This window comes from Antechinus flavipes, chromosome 2, assembly GCF_016432865.1.
Source record: "Antechinus flavipes isolate AdamAnt ecotype Samford, QLD, Australia chromosome 2, AdamAnt_v2, whole genome shotgun sequence".
NCBI classification, from domain to species: domain Eukaryota; kingdom Metazoa; phylum Chordata; class Mammalia; order Dasyuromorphia; family Dasyuridae; genus Antechinus; species Antechinus flavipes.
Window position 1 is genome coordinate 442,592,913 of NC_067399.1, and position 13,538 is coordinate 442,606,450.

At 36.2% G+C, this 13,538-nt stretch overlaps 1 protein-coding gene across 9 annotated transcripts in view; it reads left to right on the forward strand.

Moving 5' to 3' along the window:
- The window catches only part of PTPRT (protein tyrosine phosphatase receptor type T), a 1,291,476-nt gene that overhangs the window by 498,051 nt on the left and 779,887 nt on the right, over window positions 1–13,538 (forward strand). The window lies entirely within an intron of this gene.

Sequence of the window (13,538 nt, forward strand, 5' to 3'; positions counted from 1 at the left end):
CATTCATTGTAAAAGCTTTTTCATGGCATAATTTACCCCATTCGACCTTCTTTTCCTTTTCTCCCAATACATTCCTCTTACTCCTTAATTATATTTTTAAAAATAACATCCCTACATATTCAGCTCACATCTGTGCCCTCTGTCTATCTCTGTCTGTCTGTCTATCTATCTATCTATAAAGTTTTCTATTTCATTGAATATCCATTTTTTTCCTCTGAACAGATTATATTCAATTTTGCAGGTTAGGTAATTCTTGGTTTTAATCCTGGCTCCTTTTCCTCTGGAACATCATATTTCAAGCTCTCTGATTCCTTAATGTAAAAGCTACTAAATTTAGTGTTATCTTGATTATGGCTTCTTGATCCTTGAATTGTTTCTGGCTGCTTGCAATATTCTCTCTTTGATTTGGGAGCTCTGGAATTTGGCTGTAATATTCCTGACAGTTTCTATTTTGGGATCTCTTCTGAGAGGAGATCTGTGGATTTTTTCAATTTCTATCTTGATCTCTGGTTCCAGAATATCAGGCAATTGTCTTTCAAAATTGTTTTTTATAATTTCTTGAAAGATGACATTCAGGCTCTATGATTTTCAGTTAGCCTAGTAATTTTAAAATTATCTTTCCAGGATCTATTTTCCAGATCAGTTGTTTTTCTAATGAGATATTTCAAATTGTCTTCTATTTTTTTCCATTCTTTTGGTTTTGTTTTATTGTTTCTTGATTTCTTATAAAATCATTTGTTTGTATTTGCTCAATTCCATTTTTAAGGAATTATTTTCTTCCATGGGCTTTTGTACCTCTCTTTCTATTTGATTAATTTTACTTTTTAAGGAGTTTTTTCTAAAGTGAATTTTTGTGCCTTTTTTCCTGTTTGGCCAATTCTGCTTTTTAAGGCATTCTCCTCTTCTCATTGGCCTTTTCAAAACTTATTTCTATCATTTTGCTTATTCTGTTTTTTAATGTATTATTTTTTTTCTATTTTTTTGTTTCTTCTTTACCAAGCTTTGACTCCTTTTTTTTCTTGCATCATTCTCATTTCCCTTCCCAGTTTTTCTTTTACCTCTCTTACTACATTTTCAAAATCCTGTTTGAGCTCTTCATTCATGTTTTCCTTGGAATTTTGAATGTAGAAACTTTGACTTTGTTACCTTCTTCTGATTGTGTGTTTTGATTTTCCTTGTTACTATAATAACTTTATATGATCAGAAAAAATGTTCAATTGTTTACTCCTTTCCCCAGTCTATTTCTTGATTTTTAGCTCTTTGCTAAAATGGTGTCTATTTCTAGGGAGAAGTCAAACTTCAGGGTTTGGGGCAGTTATTTTCAGAGATATTCAAGAGCTCTATAAGTTTTCACTTCTTCAAAGAAGTTATGATCTAAGGATCTAGGGATTTTCTGGTCTGTGTTCTGGTCTACAGATGACCACAAGCATTCTTTTCTACTCTGGAACTATGACAAAGGTCCCTGCTCCACAAACTCTGGCATTCTAATCTACCTCACTTTGGGATTACCTCCCAGAACTGTGACCAGAGAACAAGTATGGGTAAAGCAAGAGTCCTTCCTCCTTGTCAGCAGAGAGAGCCCTGTTATCTTCTTTTGACCAATTGCTTGTCCCTTTTACCATGTGTGGGCTGAGAATTTTGGAAGCTGATATTGTTGCTCTTAATTCATTGGCTTCCAAGACCTCCTGGCTTGCTGCAGCTGGGGCTGTGTTTGATGCAGCCTGTGCTAGACTGTGCTTCACTCTTACCCAGATGTGGCAGACCTTTCCTGCCAACCTTTTTTCTAAATTGTTTTTAACTATAAAATTATTTCATCCCATTCTTTTGTGGGTCCTGCTACTCTAGGAATTGTTTTATGGCATTATTAAAATGTTTTCAGAAGGTTTTGGAGTGTTTTGCCATTTCCTTCTCTAACTCATTTTATAGATGAGGAAATGGAAGCAAACAGGGTTAAGTGACTTGACCAGGATCACATAGCTAGTGACTGAGGCCGTATTTGAACACAGGAAGATGAATCTTCTCAACTCTACGCACAGGGTTCTATTCACTGTCACCTAATTACCTTCAACAATCAACTATAAATTTTCCTTTTGTCATAAAAAGCTTTTACAACTTGATTGCTTTCTGTTTTTTCAGTTTTCTTATACTTTACCTCATTTCATATACTTTAAAATTCAACCAGCTTGAATTATTTATAATTTCTCTCATATGACACCTCATCTCCTGTCTCGGTACTATTGCTCTGATTCTCACACTTTTAGTGTTCTCTCTTTTGGTCTCTACTTCTTAATTTTTCAGGTTTCCTTCAAAATTAGCTTAGATTGCCCCTTCTTCAGGCATCCTCTCACAGATCCCCTTTCTTCAGATGTTAGCACCTCCCACTTGAGATTCCATCTCATCTTCTCTGTTGGTATTTTCTATGTATTAATTATTTACCTGTTGTCTCCTCAATTAAAATATGAACTCCTAAGAGACAGCAGCTGTTTTTACTTTTCTCTCTACTTCCAGTGTTTAGCACAGAGCCTGGCTCATTATAAGCACTTTATAATTCATTTTGATAAGCAAGAAATATAGACCCATCTTCTATTGTAGATGTGCAATTTATTTTTTAAGTTTTTTTATTTTTTAAATTAATATCAAACTTAAATAGAAAATAAGAAAAAAAACTGTCATGTATACAATCAAAACATGAGAGAGGATTCAGTTTAAAGCAATAAATTTCCATTTCAAGAAAATCTGTATAATAAATTCTACACAATATTTTCAAAGCTATTCATCTTTTTTTTTTTTTTTTTTTTTTTTTTTTGCTTCGTTGTAAATTTTCTTTTGTTCCTTGTGGTCTACTTTTTACTTTGTCTCTTTCCTTCTCCTCCCCTCAAAAGAAGGAAATGTTTAATGTGCTCTCACTTTCCATTTTATGGGTAAATTCATTTCATTCAAATTCTAAACTATAAATACTTAAATATTTTCTTCCTTCCTATTTTCCTCATTATTCTTCTCATCCTATTTATATTCTCCTTTTAAAAAATAATAATAGCTTTTTATTTTCAAAATATAGGAATAGTTTTTAACATTCACCCTTGAAAAACCTTATTCCAGACTTTTTCCTTCCCTTCCCTCACTCCTTCCCCTAGACAGCAAGTAATCCAATATATATTAAACATGTACAATTCTTCTATACCTATTTCCATATTTATCATGCTACACAAGAAAAATAAAACCAAAAAGGAAAAAAAAGTGTTCCTCTTTACTTTTTTTTTTTTGTTTTTACTTTTACTAGCTACCTTGCTCTTGTATTCCTTATCCCATTCTTCCTTATCATCTTGCCCTCTTGTTTCTTTCTGAATTTAGAAACCTTTTATGCCCTTTTTATTTGTGAGTAGGGTTCCACAACTATCAGTCCCCTCCCTCATTTGACTCCTCTGTATTAATTCCTCTTCCTATTGCTTATCATTTGTCTGAGATAATTATATTTTTACCTTTTTTAATACTGTTTTACTTTTTAGAATCATATCATAGCTCTATCCCAGTCTTTTTTCTGAACTGCCCAATTAATAATGACAATCTTAGACATATGGTTCACATTTCCACATATAAAAAGTAGACAACTAGTCCCTGAGTCCCTTGTAATTGGTCTTTTATGTTTGCTTTATGTTTTTCCTGAATCTTGTATGACTATTTTTTAAAAATTAAGTTCTGATCTATTTGTGAGAAAACCCTGAAAGTCTATCAATTCATTCAATGTACTTTTTCATTCAGGATTATACTTTGCTAGGTGTGATATTTTTGGCTGCAACCCCACTTTGAAATATAGTGTTCCAAGATCCTTGCTCTTTTAGTATAGCTGCTGCTAGGTCTTATATAATTTTAGTTGTGGCTCCACCATATTTGAAGTTTTTTTTTTCCTTGTTGTTTACTATATTTTCTCCTTAACTAGAAGTTTCAGAATTTTGCTATGATATTCCTGTAGGTTTTCAACCTAGGATCTCTGTAGATGATGATTGGTGAATTTTTTTCTATTTCTACTTTCCCCTTTTGTTCTAAAATTTCAGGACACTTTTCTTGGATTATTTCCTGTATTATTATATTGAGATTCTTTTTTTATCTTGCCTTTCAGATATTCCTATTTTCTTTATGTTTTCTATTCTTGATTTGTTCTCTAGATAAATTGTTTTTCTAAGGTTTCACTTTTTCTTTTCTTTTCTTTTGTTTTATTATTTCTTGGTCTCATAACATTATTGGCTTCTCCTTACCTAATTATAGTTGTTAAGGAGTTGTTTTCTTTTTTAAGATTCTAAATTTCCTTTTCCAGTTGGTTGACTTTCTTTTTATAATATTCTTGTTTTCTTGGATTGTTCTTATTAAAAATTTACCCCTTCAATCTCTCTTATTTGATTTTTATTAATTAAAAAAATTAGAGGCAATTGGGGTTGACATTGCCTAGTGACTTAACTAGGAAATGTTAAGTGCCTGAGAGCAGAATTGAACTCAGATCCTCCTAACTTCAGGGCTGGTGCTCTATCCACTGTGCCACCTAGCTGCCCCTCTTATTTGTTTTTTTAAAATCTTTTTTGAATTCTTCTAAAAATTCTTTTTGGTCAGGTGGCCATTTGATGTTATTTTTGGGGTAGGAGGAACAGTTTTTTTGGCTCCAAAATTCTTTTCTGAAGATGAAGCCTGGTTTTCTCATAGTGACTATGTATGGTTGGGCTCTTTCCCCTTTGCCTGCTCATTTGAAAACAAAGTTTAGCAGCTTGTTATTATAATCACTTCTAGACCTAGTGCATGAGGGATGATGTCTTTGGCCTCAGGTCCTTAGTTTTATTTATTTGTTTGTTTGACCTTTGTGCTGGGCCCAAGCATTGTACTGCTTTCCCCCTCCAAGTTACCATGAGGGTCTCTCCTAGCTCACTATGCTGGAAATGCTCTTGCTCCCTGAGGACCTGAGTGGTCATAACCTCCAGTTCTCCACTTTGGCCTGGAACTGAAACCAAGAGCTCAAATCTCCTGAAAGTATCCCCAGCCAGCAACCTCCTCCTCCCCACTGATTTTGTGCTCATCAGGTATGTGCTGGTTCCTTCTTACCCAGCACTGCATTTTTGCAGCAGTGGGGCTTAGTGTCCTTTATTCTGAGAAATTCCACCAATTTTCCCTCACTCAGATGCCAGACTCCCTACATTGTCCAGGAGGTGAAAATTCCTGTGTCTGATTCTGAGCCTACTTCCCAACCCAGCTGTCAAGGCTTGTTCCTAGTTATTTCAGAGGAGATAGCTTGGAGGTGTTTACACTTCATTCAGGCTAACCTTTGGTCTTGGGGTCTTTCTTGAGAACTTTTCTGATCTTCCCAGGAGAATCACTATTCTTTCCCAACTCTTGTTTATTTCTGCCACTATACATTCACTCCAAGGTGCTATTTTCTCTTATTTGTGGAAGAAATCTAGAAAGCCTGGAGTTTTCTGACTTAATCCTACACCTTCCCAGAATCTTTTCCAAATGTGCAATTCAATAATGCACTTATGAGACAAGAGTCTGGAAAACCTAATAATGCCAGAAGGAAAAAGCTTTCTGCTTATAACATGGAGATATGGGTAGAAGTTTCTTCATGGCTGGGGGTATATTCTCCTGATAAGGAAATAATTTATGATACATTGACTTCAGATTGATCTATTTTGCCATACCAATGAGAAATCCTGAGGTAAATCATTTAGTTTATGTCCTACTAAGTTAGATACTACATAGACCCACAGATACTTTGTCCTTGTTTCTTTCTAGTATTTAGGGGAATGTGCCCCGGAATGGAAACTAGAAAACTCTCTGTGTCTTTCTTGGTCTCTAACTCTGTTTCTATCTCTTTCTATCTTTCAGTCCCTCGCTTGCACTCTCTCTCACAATTTCTGTCTCTCCCTCCCTTTCTTTTCTTCCTTTTCTCCTGCTCTCCCTTTCTCCTTCTCTCCTTTCTTCTCTTCTTCTTCCCTCTCTCTCCTTCTCTCTTTCTCCTTCTATCTCATCTCCTTCCCTCTTTTCCTCTCTGTCCTTCTTCCCCCACTCTCTCTCTCCCTCCTGCCCCCTCTCTCTTTCTCTCTGCTCTCTTGCTTGCACTCTCTTACTCTGTCTTCCCATATAATTTTGGACAACTAACTTCCCCCCTCTTTGCACCTCAGTTTCTTTAAGTTGAGAGGAATGGACTATATAGTATTTTAGCTTTTTTCTAATTTTTCTTAATTGTTCTAAGTCAATAATTCTGTGTTGGCAGCCTATAGTACATTCTTTGTGGTTTTTCACTTCAGGGAAGATACAGCTTATTTAGGTAGGATTTGTAAATCTGAAGGGTTTCCTTTCTAACATGTTAAAGTATCCCTTTGTCATTGACCTTTGGCATGTAGGGCAAAAGCAAGTCAAGTACAGATCTTGTCTCCCAACCTTGCCTCTACAATCTTAAGCAAATCATTTAAATGTTTGTAGACCTCAATACTCTCTTCTATAAAATGGGGGGCCTGGATGAGATGCCCCGAAGTATCTTTCTGCCTCTGATGCACTTAGGACCCTATGACAAGGACAGTTTCTATTACATTAAAAACAAATTAGGTATTAAATTCTTCCTATATGGGACTTCCGGTTAAGATGGCGGAGAGGAGGCTCACAGCTGCATAAGCTCCACGCTTTCTCTCACTATCCACTTCATTACAAGCCTCTGAATCAATGCTTGACTGAAAAAAACCCACATATAGTTACCAAGAGAAGCCATCCTTGAGATTCGCCAAGAAAGGTTTGTCTTTACTGGAGGGCTGGGACGGTTTTAGATCGGGCGCAGGCGGCGGGCAGCGGCAGTGAGAGCACGGGAGCAGACTGGAGAGGGGGTGGGGAGTGATCGCAGCCGTCTCTGCGGGGAGAGCTTTGTTACAGGTTTGGATACTTTGCTCCGGCAGCAAGTCAACAGCCCAGCAGAGAAGCTAAAAACACCAGGACTGAAGAATACAACCCTGAACAGCTGGAGTCTCCCGGGACCTGGCCGCCCCCCCCTTCCCACCCCCACAGTGACTCAGCACGCTCTGGGACCTCAGAGCGCAGGCTCACACAGTCTGCTAGTGCCTCACTGCTGCCCCCCGCAGTCTGGAGAGGAAGCTCGGTAACATACCCAACCCCTCCCCCAAAGAAAGACTCCAGTTTTTTTCTGTTTTTCTTTGCTAGTTTGTCTCTGATTATTAGACAGAATGAGCAAGAAGCTGAAGAGGACTTTAACCCTTGACAGCTTCTATACAGATAGAGAGCAGACTCTAAATCCTGAGGAGACTAAAAACAGACAGTCTCCAGGTGAATCCCCAAAGGAGGAGATCATCTGTTCCTCAGCACAGATGAACCTCATAGAAGTGATTAAAAAGGCTCTCACAAGGGAGCTAGAAGAAAAATGGGAAAAGGAGAGGGAGGCTTGGCAAAAGAGCCTGGCGAAGTCAGTTAAAGAGAGAGTGGATAAAGAAGTAAAATCCTTGAAAAATAGGATTGGTGAACTGGAAACAGAAAACAGCTCTCTAAAAAACAAAATTGGCGAAATGGAAAAAAATTCCACAGAACAAAAGAATTCAATTGGACAATTAGAAAAAGATCTTAAAAAAGTGAGTGAAGAAAACACTTCACTGAAAATCAGAATTGAACAAGTGGAATTGAATGACTCGAGGAGACAAGAAGAATCAGTCAAGCAAATCCAAAAAAAATCAAACAATGGAAAAGGATGTGAAATACCTTCTGGGGAAGACAACAGACCTGGAAAACAGATCCAGGAGAGACAATCTGAGAATCATTGGACTTCCAGAAAAACATGATGAAAAAAAGAGCCTGGACACTATTTTCCAGGAAATTATCAAAGAGAACTGCCCAGAAGTCATAGGAACAGAGGAAAAAAATAAACATTGAAAGGATTCATCGATCACCCACTGAAAGGGATCCTAAAATCAAAACACCAAGGAATATAGTGGCCAAATGCCAGAACCCTCAGATGAAGGAAAAAATATTGCAAGCGGCTAGAAAAACCCAATTCAAGTATCAAGGAGCCACAATAAGGATCACCCAGGATCTGGCAGCATCCACATTAAAAGATCGAAGGGCCTGGAATATGATATTCCGAAAGGCTAAGGAACTTGGTATGCAACCAAAAATAACTTACCCAGCGAGAATGAGCATCTTTTTCCAGGGAAGAAGATGGACATTCAATGAAGTAAGCGAATTTCATCTATTTCTGATGAAAAAACCAGAACTTAACAAAAAGTTTGATCTACAAATATAGAACTCAAGAGAAATCTAAAAAGGTAAAGATTAATCTTGGGAACTATATTTTGACTATATAGATGTATAAAGAATACATGTATACCTTGTTCTAGAAATTGATGTGGAAAGGACATTGTACCAGAAAAAGGGTAAAGTGGGGGTAGTACATCTCATGAAGAAGCATAGGAAACCTATTATATCTGAGAGAAAGAATGGAGGGGGATGAATATAGTGGGTATCTTACTGCCTTCAGAATTGGCTTTAAGTGAAAAATCTTAAGACATATTCAATCTAGGGTGAAACTTCTCCCACCTCATTGAAAAGTGAGAAGGGAAAAGTGAAAAGGGAAGGAATAAGCTAAGCGGAAGGGAATACGGGAACTGGGAGGGAAAGGGGTAAGATAGGGGGAGGAACTCTAAGGCGGGGGGAGGGATACTAAAAAGGGAGGGCTGTGAGAAGCAAGTGGTGCTCACAAGCTTAATACTGGGAAGGGGGGGAAAGGGGAAAGAAGGGAGAAAAGCATAAACCAGGGTTAACAAGATGGCAAGTAATACAGAATTGGTCATTCTAACCATAAACGTGAATGGGGTAAACTCCCCCATAAAGAGGAAGCGGTTAGCAGAATGGATTAAAAGCCAGAATCCTACAATATGTTGTTTACAGGAAACACACCTGAAGCGGGGAGATACATGCAGGTTAAAGGTAAAAGGTTGGAGCAAAATCTACTATGCTTCAGGTGAAGTCAAAAAAGCAGGGGTAGCCATCCTGATCTCAGATCAAGCTAAAGCAAAAATTGATCTAATTAAAAGAGATAAGGAAGGGCACTATATCTTGCTAAAGGGCAGCATGGATAATGAAGCACTATCTATATTAAACATATATGCACCAAGTGGGGTAGCATCTAGATTCGTAAAAGAGAAACTAAGAGAGCTGCAAGAAGAAATAGACAGTAAAACTATAATAGTGGGAGATCTTAACCTTGCACTCTCAGAATTAGGTAAATCAAACCACAAAATAAATAAGAAAGAAGTCAAAGAGGCAAACAGAATACTAGAAAAGTTAGATATGATAGATCTCTGGAGAAAATGTAATGGAGACAGAAAGGAATACACTTTCTGTTCAGCAGTTCATGGAACCTATACAAAAATTGACCATATATTAGGACATAAAAACCTCAAACTCAAATGCAGTAAGGCAGAAATAGTAAATGCATCCTTTTCAGACCACGATGCAATGAAAATTACATTCAACAAAAAACCAGGGGGAAGTAGACCAAAAAATAATTGGAAACTAAATAATCTCATGCTAAAGAATGATTGGGTGAAACAGCAAATCATAGACATAATTAATAACTTCACCCAAGAAAACGATAATAATGAGACATCATACCAAAATGTATGGGATGCAGCCAAAGCGGTAATAAGGGGAAATTTCATATCTCTAGAGGCCTATTTGTATAAAATAGAGAAAGAGAAGATCAATGAATTGGGGTTGCAACTAAAAATGCTAGAAAAGAAACAAATTAAAAACCCCCAGTCAAACACTAAACTTGAAATTCTAAAAATAAAAGGTGAGATCAATAAAATTGAAAGTAAAAAAACTATTGAATTGATTAATAAAAATAAGAGTTGGTTCTATGAAAAAACCAACAAAATAGACAAACCCTTAGTAAATCTGATTAAAAAAAGGAAAGAGGAAAATCAAATTGTTAGTCTTAAAAATGAAAAGGGAGAACTCACCACTAACGAAGAGGAAATTAGAGCAATAATTAGGAGTTACTTTGCTCAACTTTATGCCAATAAATTCGACAACTTAAATGAAATAGAAAAATACCTCCAAAAATATAGCTTGCCCAAACTAACAGAGGAAGAAGTAAATATCCTAAACAGTCCCATCTCAGAAAAAGAAATAGAACAAACTATCAATCAACTCCCTAAGAAAAAATCCCCAGGACCAGATGGATTTACATGTGAATTCTACCAAACATTTAAAGAACAATTAACTCCAATGCTAAATAAACTATTTGAAAAAATAGGGATCGAAGGAGTCCTACCAAACTCCTTTTATGACACAGACATGGTACTGATACCTAAACCAGGTAGGCTGAAAACAGAGAAAGAAAATTATAGACCAATCTCCCTAATGAATATTGATGCTAAAATCTTAAATAAAATATTAGCAAAAAGATTACAGAAACTCATCCCCAGGATAATACACTATGACCAAGTAGGATTTATACCAGGAATGCAGGGCTGGTTCAATATTAGGAAAACTATTAGCATAATTGACTATATCAATAACCAAACAAACAAAAACCATATGATCATCTCAATAGATGCAGAAAAAGCATTTGATAAAATCCAACATCCATTCCTAATAAAAACACTTGAGAGCATAGGAATAAATGGACTTTTCCTTAAAATAGTCAGGAGCATATATTTAAAACCATCAGTAAGCATCATATGCAATGGAGAAAAACTGGAACCTTTCCCAGTAAGATCTGGAGTGAAGCAAGGTTGCCCTCTATCACCATTATTATTTAATATCATATTAGAAACACTAGCCTCGGCAATAAGAGTTGAGAAAGTTATTAAAGGAATTAGAGTAGGCAATGAAGAAACCAAACTATCACTCTTTGCAGATGATATGATGGTATACCTAGAGAACCCCAGAGATTCTACTAAAAAGCTATTAGAAATAATTCATAATTTTAGCAAAGTAGTTGGCTACAAAATAAATCCCCATAAATCCTCAGCATTTTTATACATCTCCAACAAAACTCAACAGTAAGAGATACAAAGAGAAATTCCATTCAGAATAACTCTTGATACCATAAAATATTTGGGAATCTATCTACCAAAGGAAAGTCAGGAATTATATGAGCAAAATTATAAAAAAGTCTCCACACAAATAAAGTCAGACTTAAATAATTGGAAAAATATTAAGTGCTCTTGGATCGGCCGAGCGAACATAATAAAGATGACAATACTCCCTAAACTAATCTATTTATTTAGTGCTATGCCAATCAGACTTCCAAGAAAATATTTTAATGATCTAGAAAAAATAACAACAAAATTCATATGGAACAATAAAAAGTTGAGAATCTCAAGGGAATTAATGAAAAAAAAATCAAATGAAGGTGGCCTAGCTGTACCTGATCTAAAATTATATTATAAAGCAGCAGTCACCAAAACCATTTGGTATTGGCTAAGAAATAGATTAGTGGATCAGTGGAAAAGGTTAGGTTCACAAGACAGAATAGTCAAGTATAGCAATCTAGTGTTTGACAAACCCAAAGCCCCTAACTTCTGGGAAAAGAATTCATTATTTGATAAAAACTGCTGGGATAATTGGAAATTAGTATGGCAGAAATTAGGCATGGACCCACACCTAACACCATATACCAAGATAAGATCAAAATGGGTCCATGACCTAGGCATAAAGAACGAGATTATAAATAAATTAGAGGAACATAGAATAGTTTATCTCTCAGACTTGTGGAGGAGAAAGAAATTTGTGACCAAAGATGAACTAGAGACCATTACTGATCACAAAATAGAAAATTTTGATTACATCAAATTAAAAAGCCTTTGTACAAACAAAACTAATGCAAACAAGATTAGAAGGGAAGCAACAAACTGGGAAAACATCTTCACAGTTAAAGGTTCTGATAAAGGCCTCATTTCTAAAATATATAGAGAACTGACTCAAATTTATAAGAAATCAAGCCATTCTCCAATTGATAAATGGTCAAAGGATATGAACAGACAATTTTCAGAGGATGAAATTGAAACTATTACCACTCATATGAAAGAGTGTTCCAAATCATTATTGATCAGAGAAATGCAAATTAAGACAACTCTGAGATACCACTACACACCTGTCAGATTGGCTAAGATGACAGGAAAAAATAATGATGAAAGTTGGAGGGGATGCGGGAAAACTGGGACACTGATGCATTGTTGGTGGAGTTGTGAACGAATCCAACCATTCTGGAGAGCAATCTGGAATTATGCCCAAAAAATTATCAAATTGTGCATACCCTTTGATCCAGCAGTGTTTCTATTGGGCTTATATCCCAAAGAAATACTAAAGAAGGGAAAGGGACCTGTATGTGCCAAAATGTTTGTAGCAGCCCTATTTGTAGTGGCTAGAAATTGGAAAATGAATGGATGCCCATCAATTGGAGAATGGCTGGGTAAATTGTGGTATATGAATGTTATGGAATATTATTGTTCTGTAAGAAATGACCAGCAGGATGAATACAGAGAGGACTGGCGAGACTTACATGAACTGATGCTAAGTGAAATGAGCAGAACCAGGAGATCATTATACACTTCGACAACGATATTGTATGAGGACATATTTTGATGGAAGTGGATTTCTTTGACAAAGAGACCTAAGTTTCAATTGATAAATGACGGACATAAGCAGCTACACCCAAAGAACGAACACTGGGAAACAAATGTGAACTATCTGCATTTTAGTTTTTCTTCCCGGGTTATTTATACCTTCTGAATCCAATTCTCCCTATGCAACAAGAGAACTGTTTGGTTCTGCAAACATATATTGTATCTAGGATATACTGCAACATATCCAACATATAAAGGACTGCTTGCCATCTAGGGGAGGGGGTGAAGGGAGGGAAGGGGAAAAAAATCGGAAAATAAACGAGTGCAAGGAATAATGTTGTCATTATAAAGTAATCATTAAATAAAAAAACAATTCTTCCTATATGAAAGGCACTCTTCAGGTACTGAGAATTCAAAGACATAACTATGAAAAATCTCTGACCTTTAAGGAGGCTACTCACTCGAATTCTCGTTCAGCCTGAAGACTCATTTTGAAAGGCAACTTTTCCTTCTAGAAATATAGGCAAGTTGGATTTTAGGAAATAAGTCCTTTGGAGGCTTCATGTGAACCACCATGAAGGCTCAAGACTCATGGTTTGATTTAGCTTTTTCATTTAGACAAAATATCTCTGCAATCACTGTTAGGGTAGATGATACTTTTTCAGTGTTCATTTTGGTCAGCAGAGTTTACTTTTTCTGCCTGAGAAAATCCAAGACAAAATCTGGGGTTTGTGATCAAGTCCCTATATCTAATCATACCATAATCTCTCTGCTTGGTTGTTATAACTAATCTGAATACTAGAAAAACTCAATTGATAGAAGAAAGTAACATTCACTAGGAAGTCTCTTGTAAATAGGTTCACATCCATACTAGCTGTGTGACTTTGGAAACATCACTTACTCCCTCCAGACAGCTGAGATGCTAAA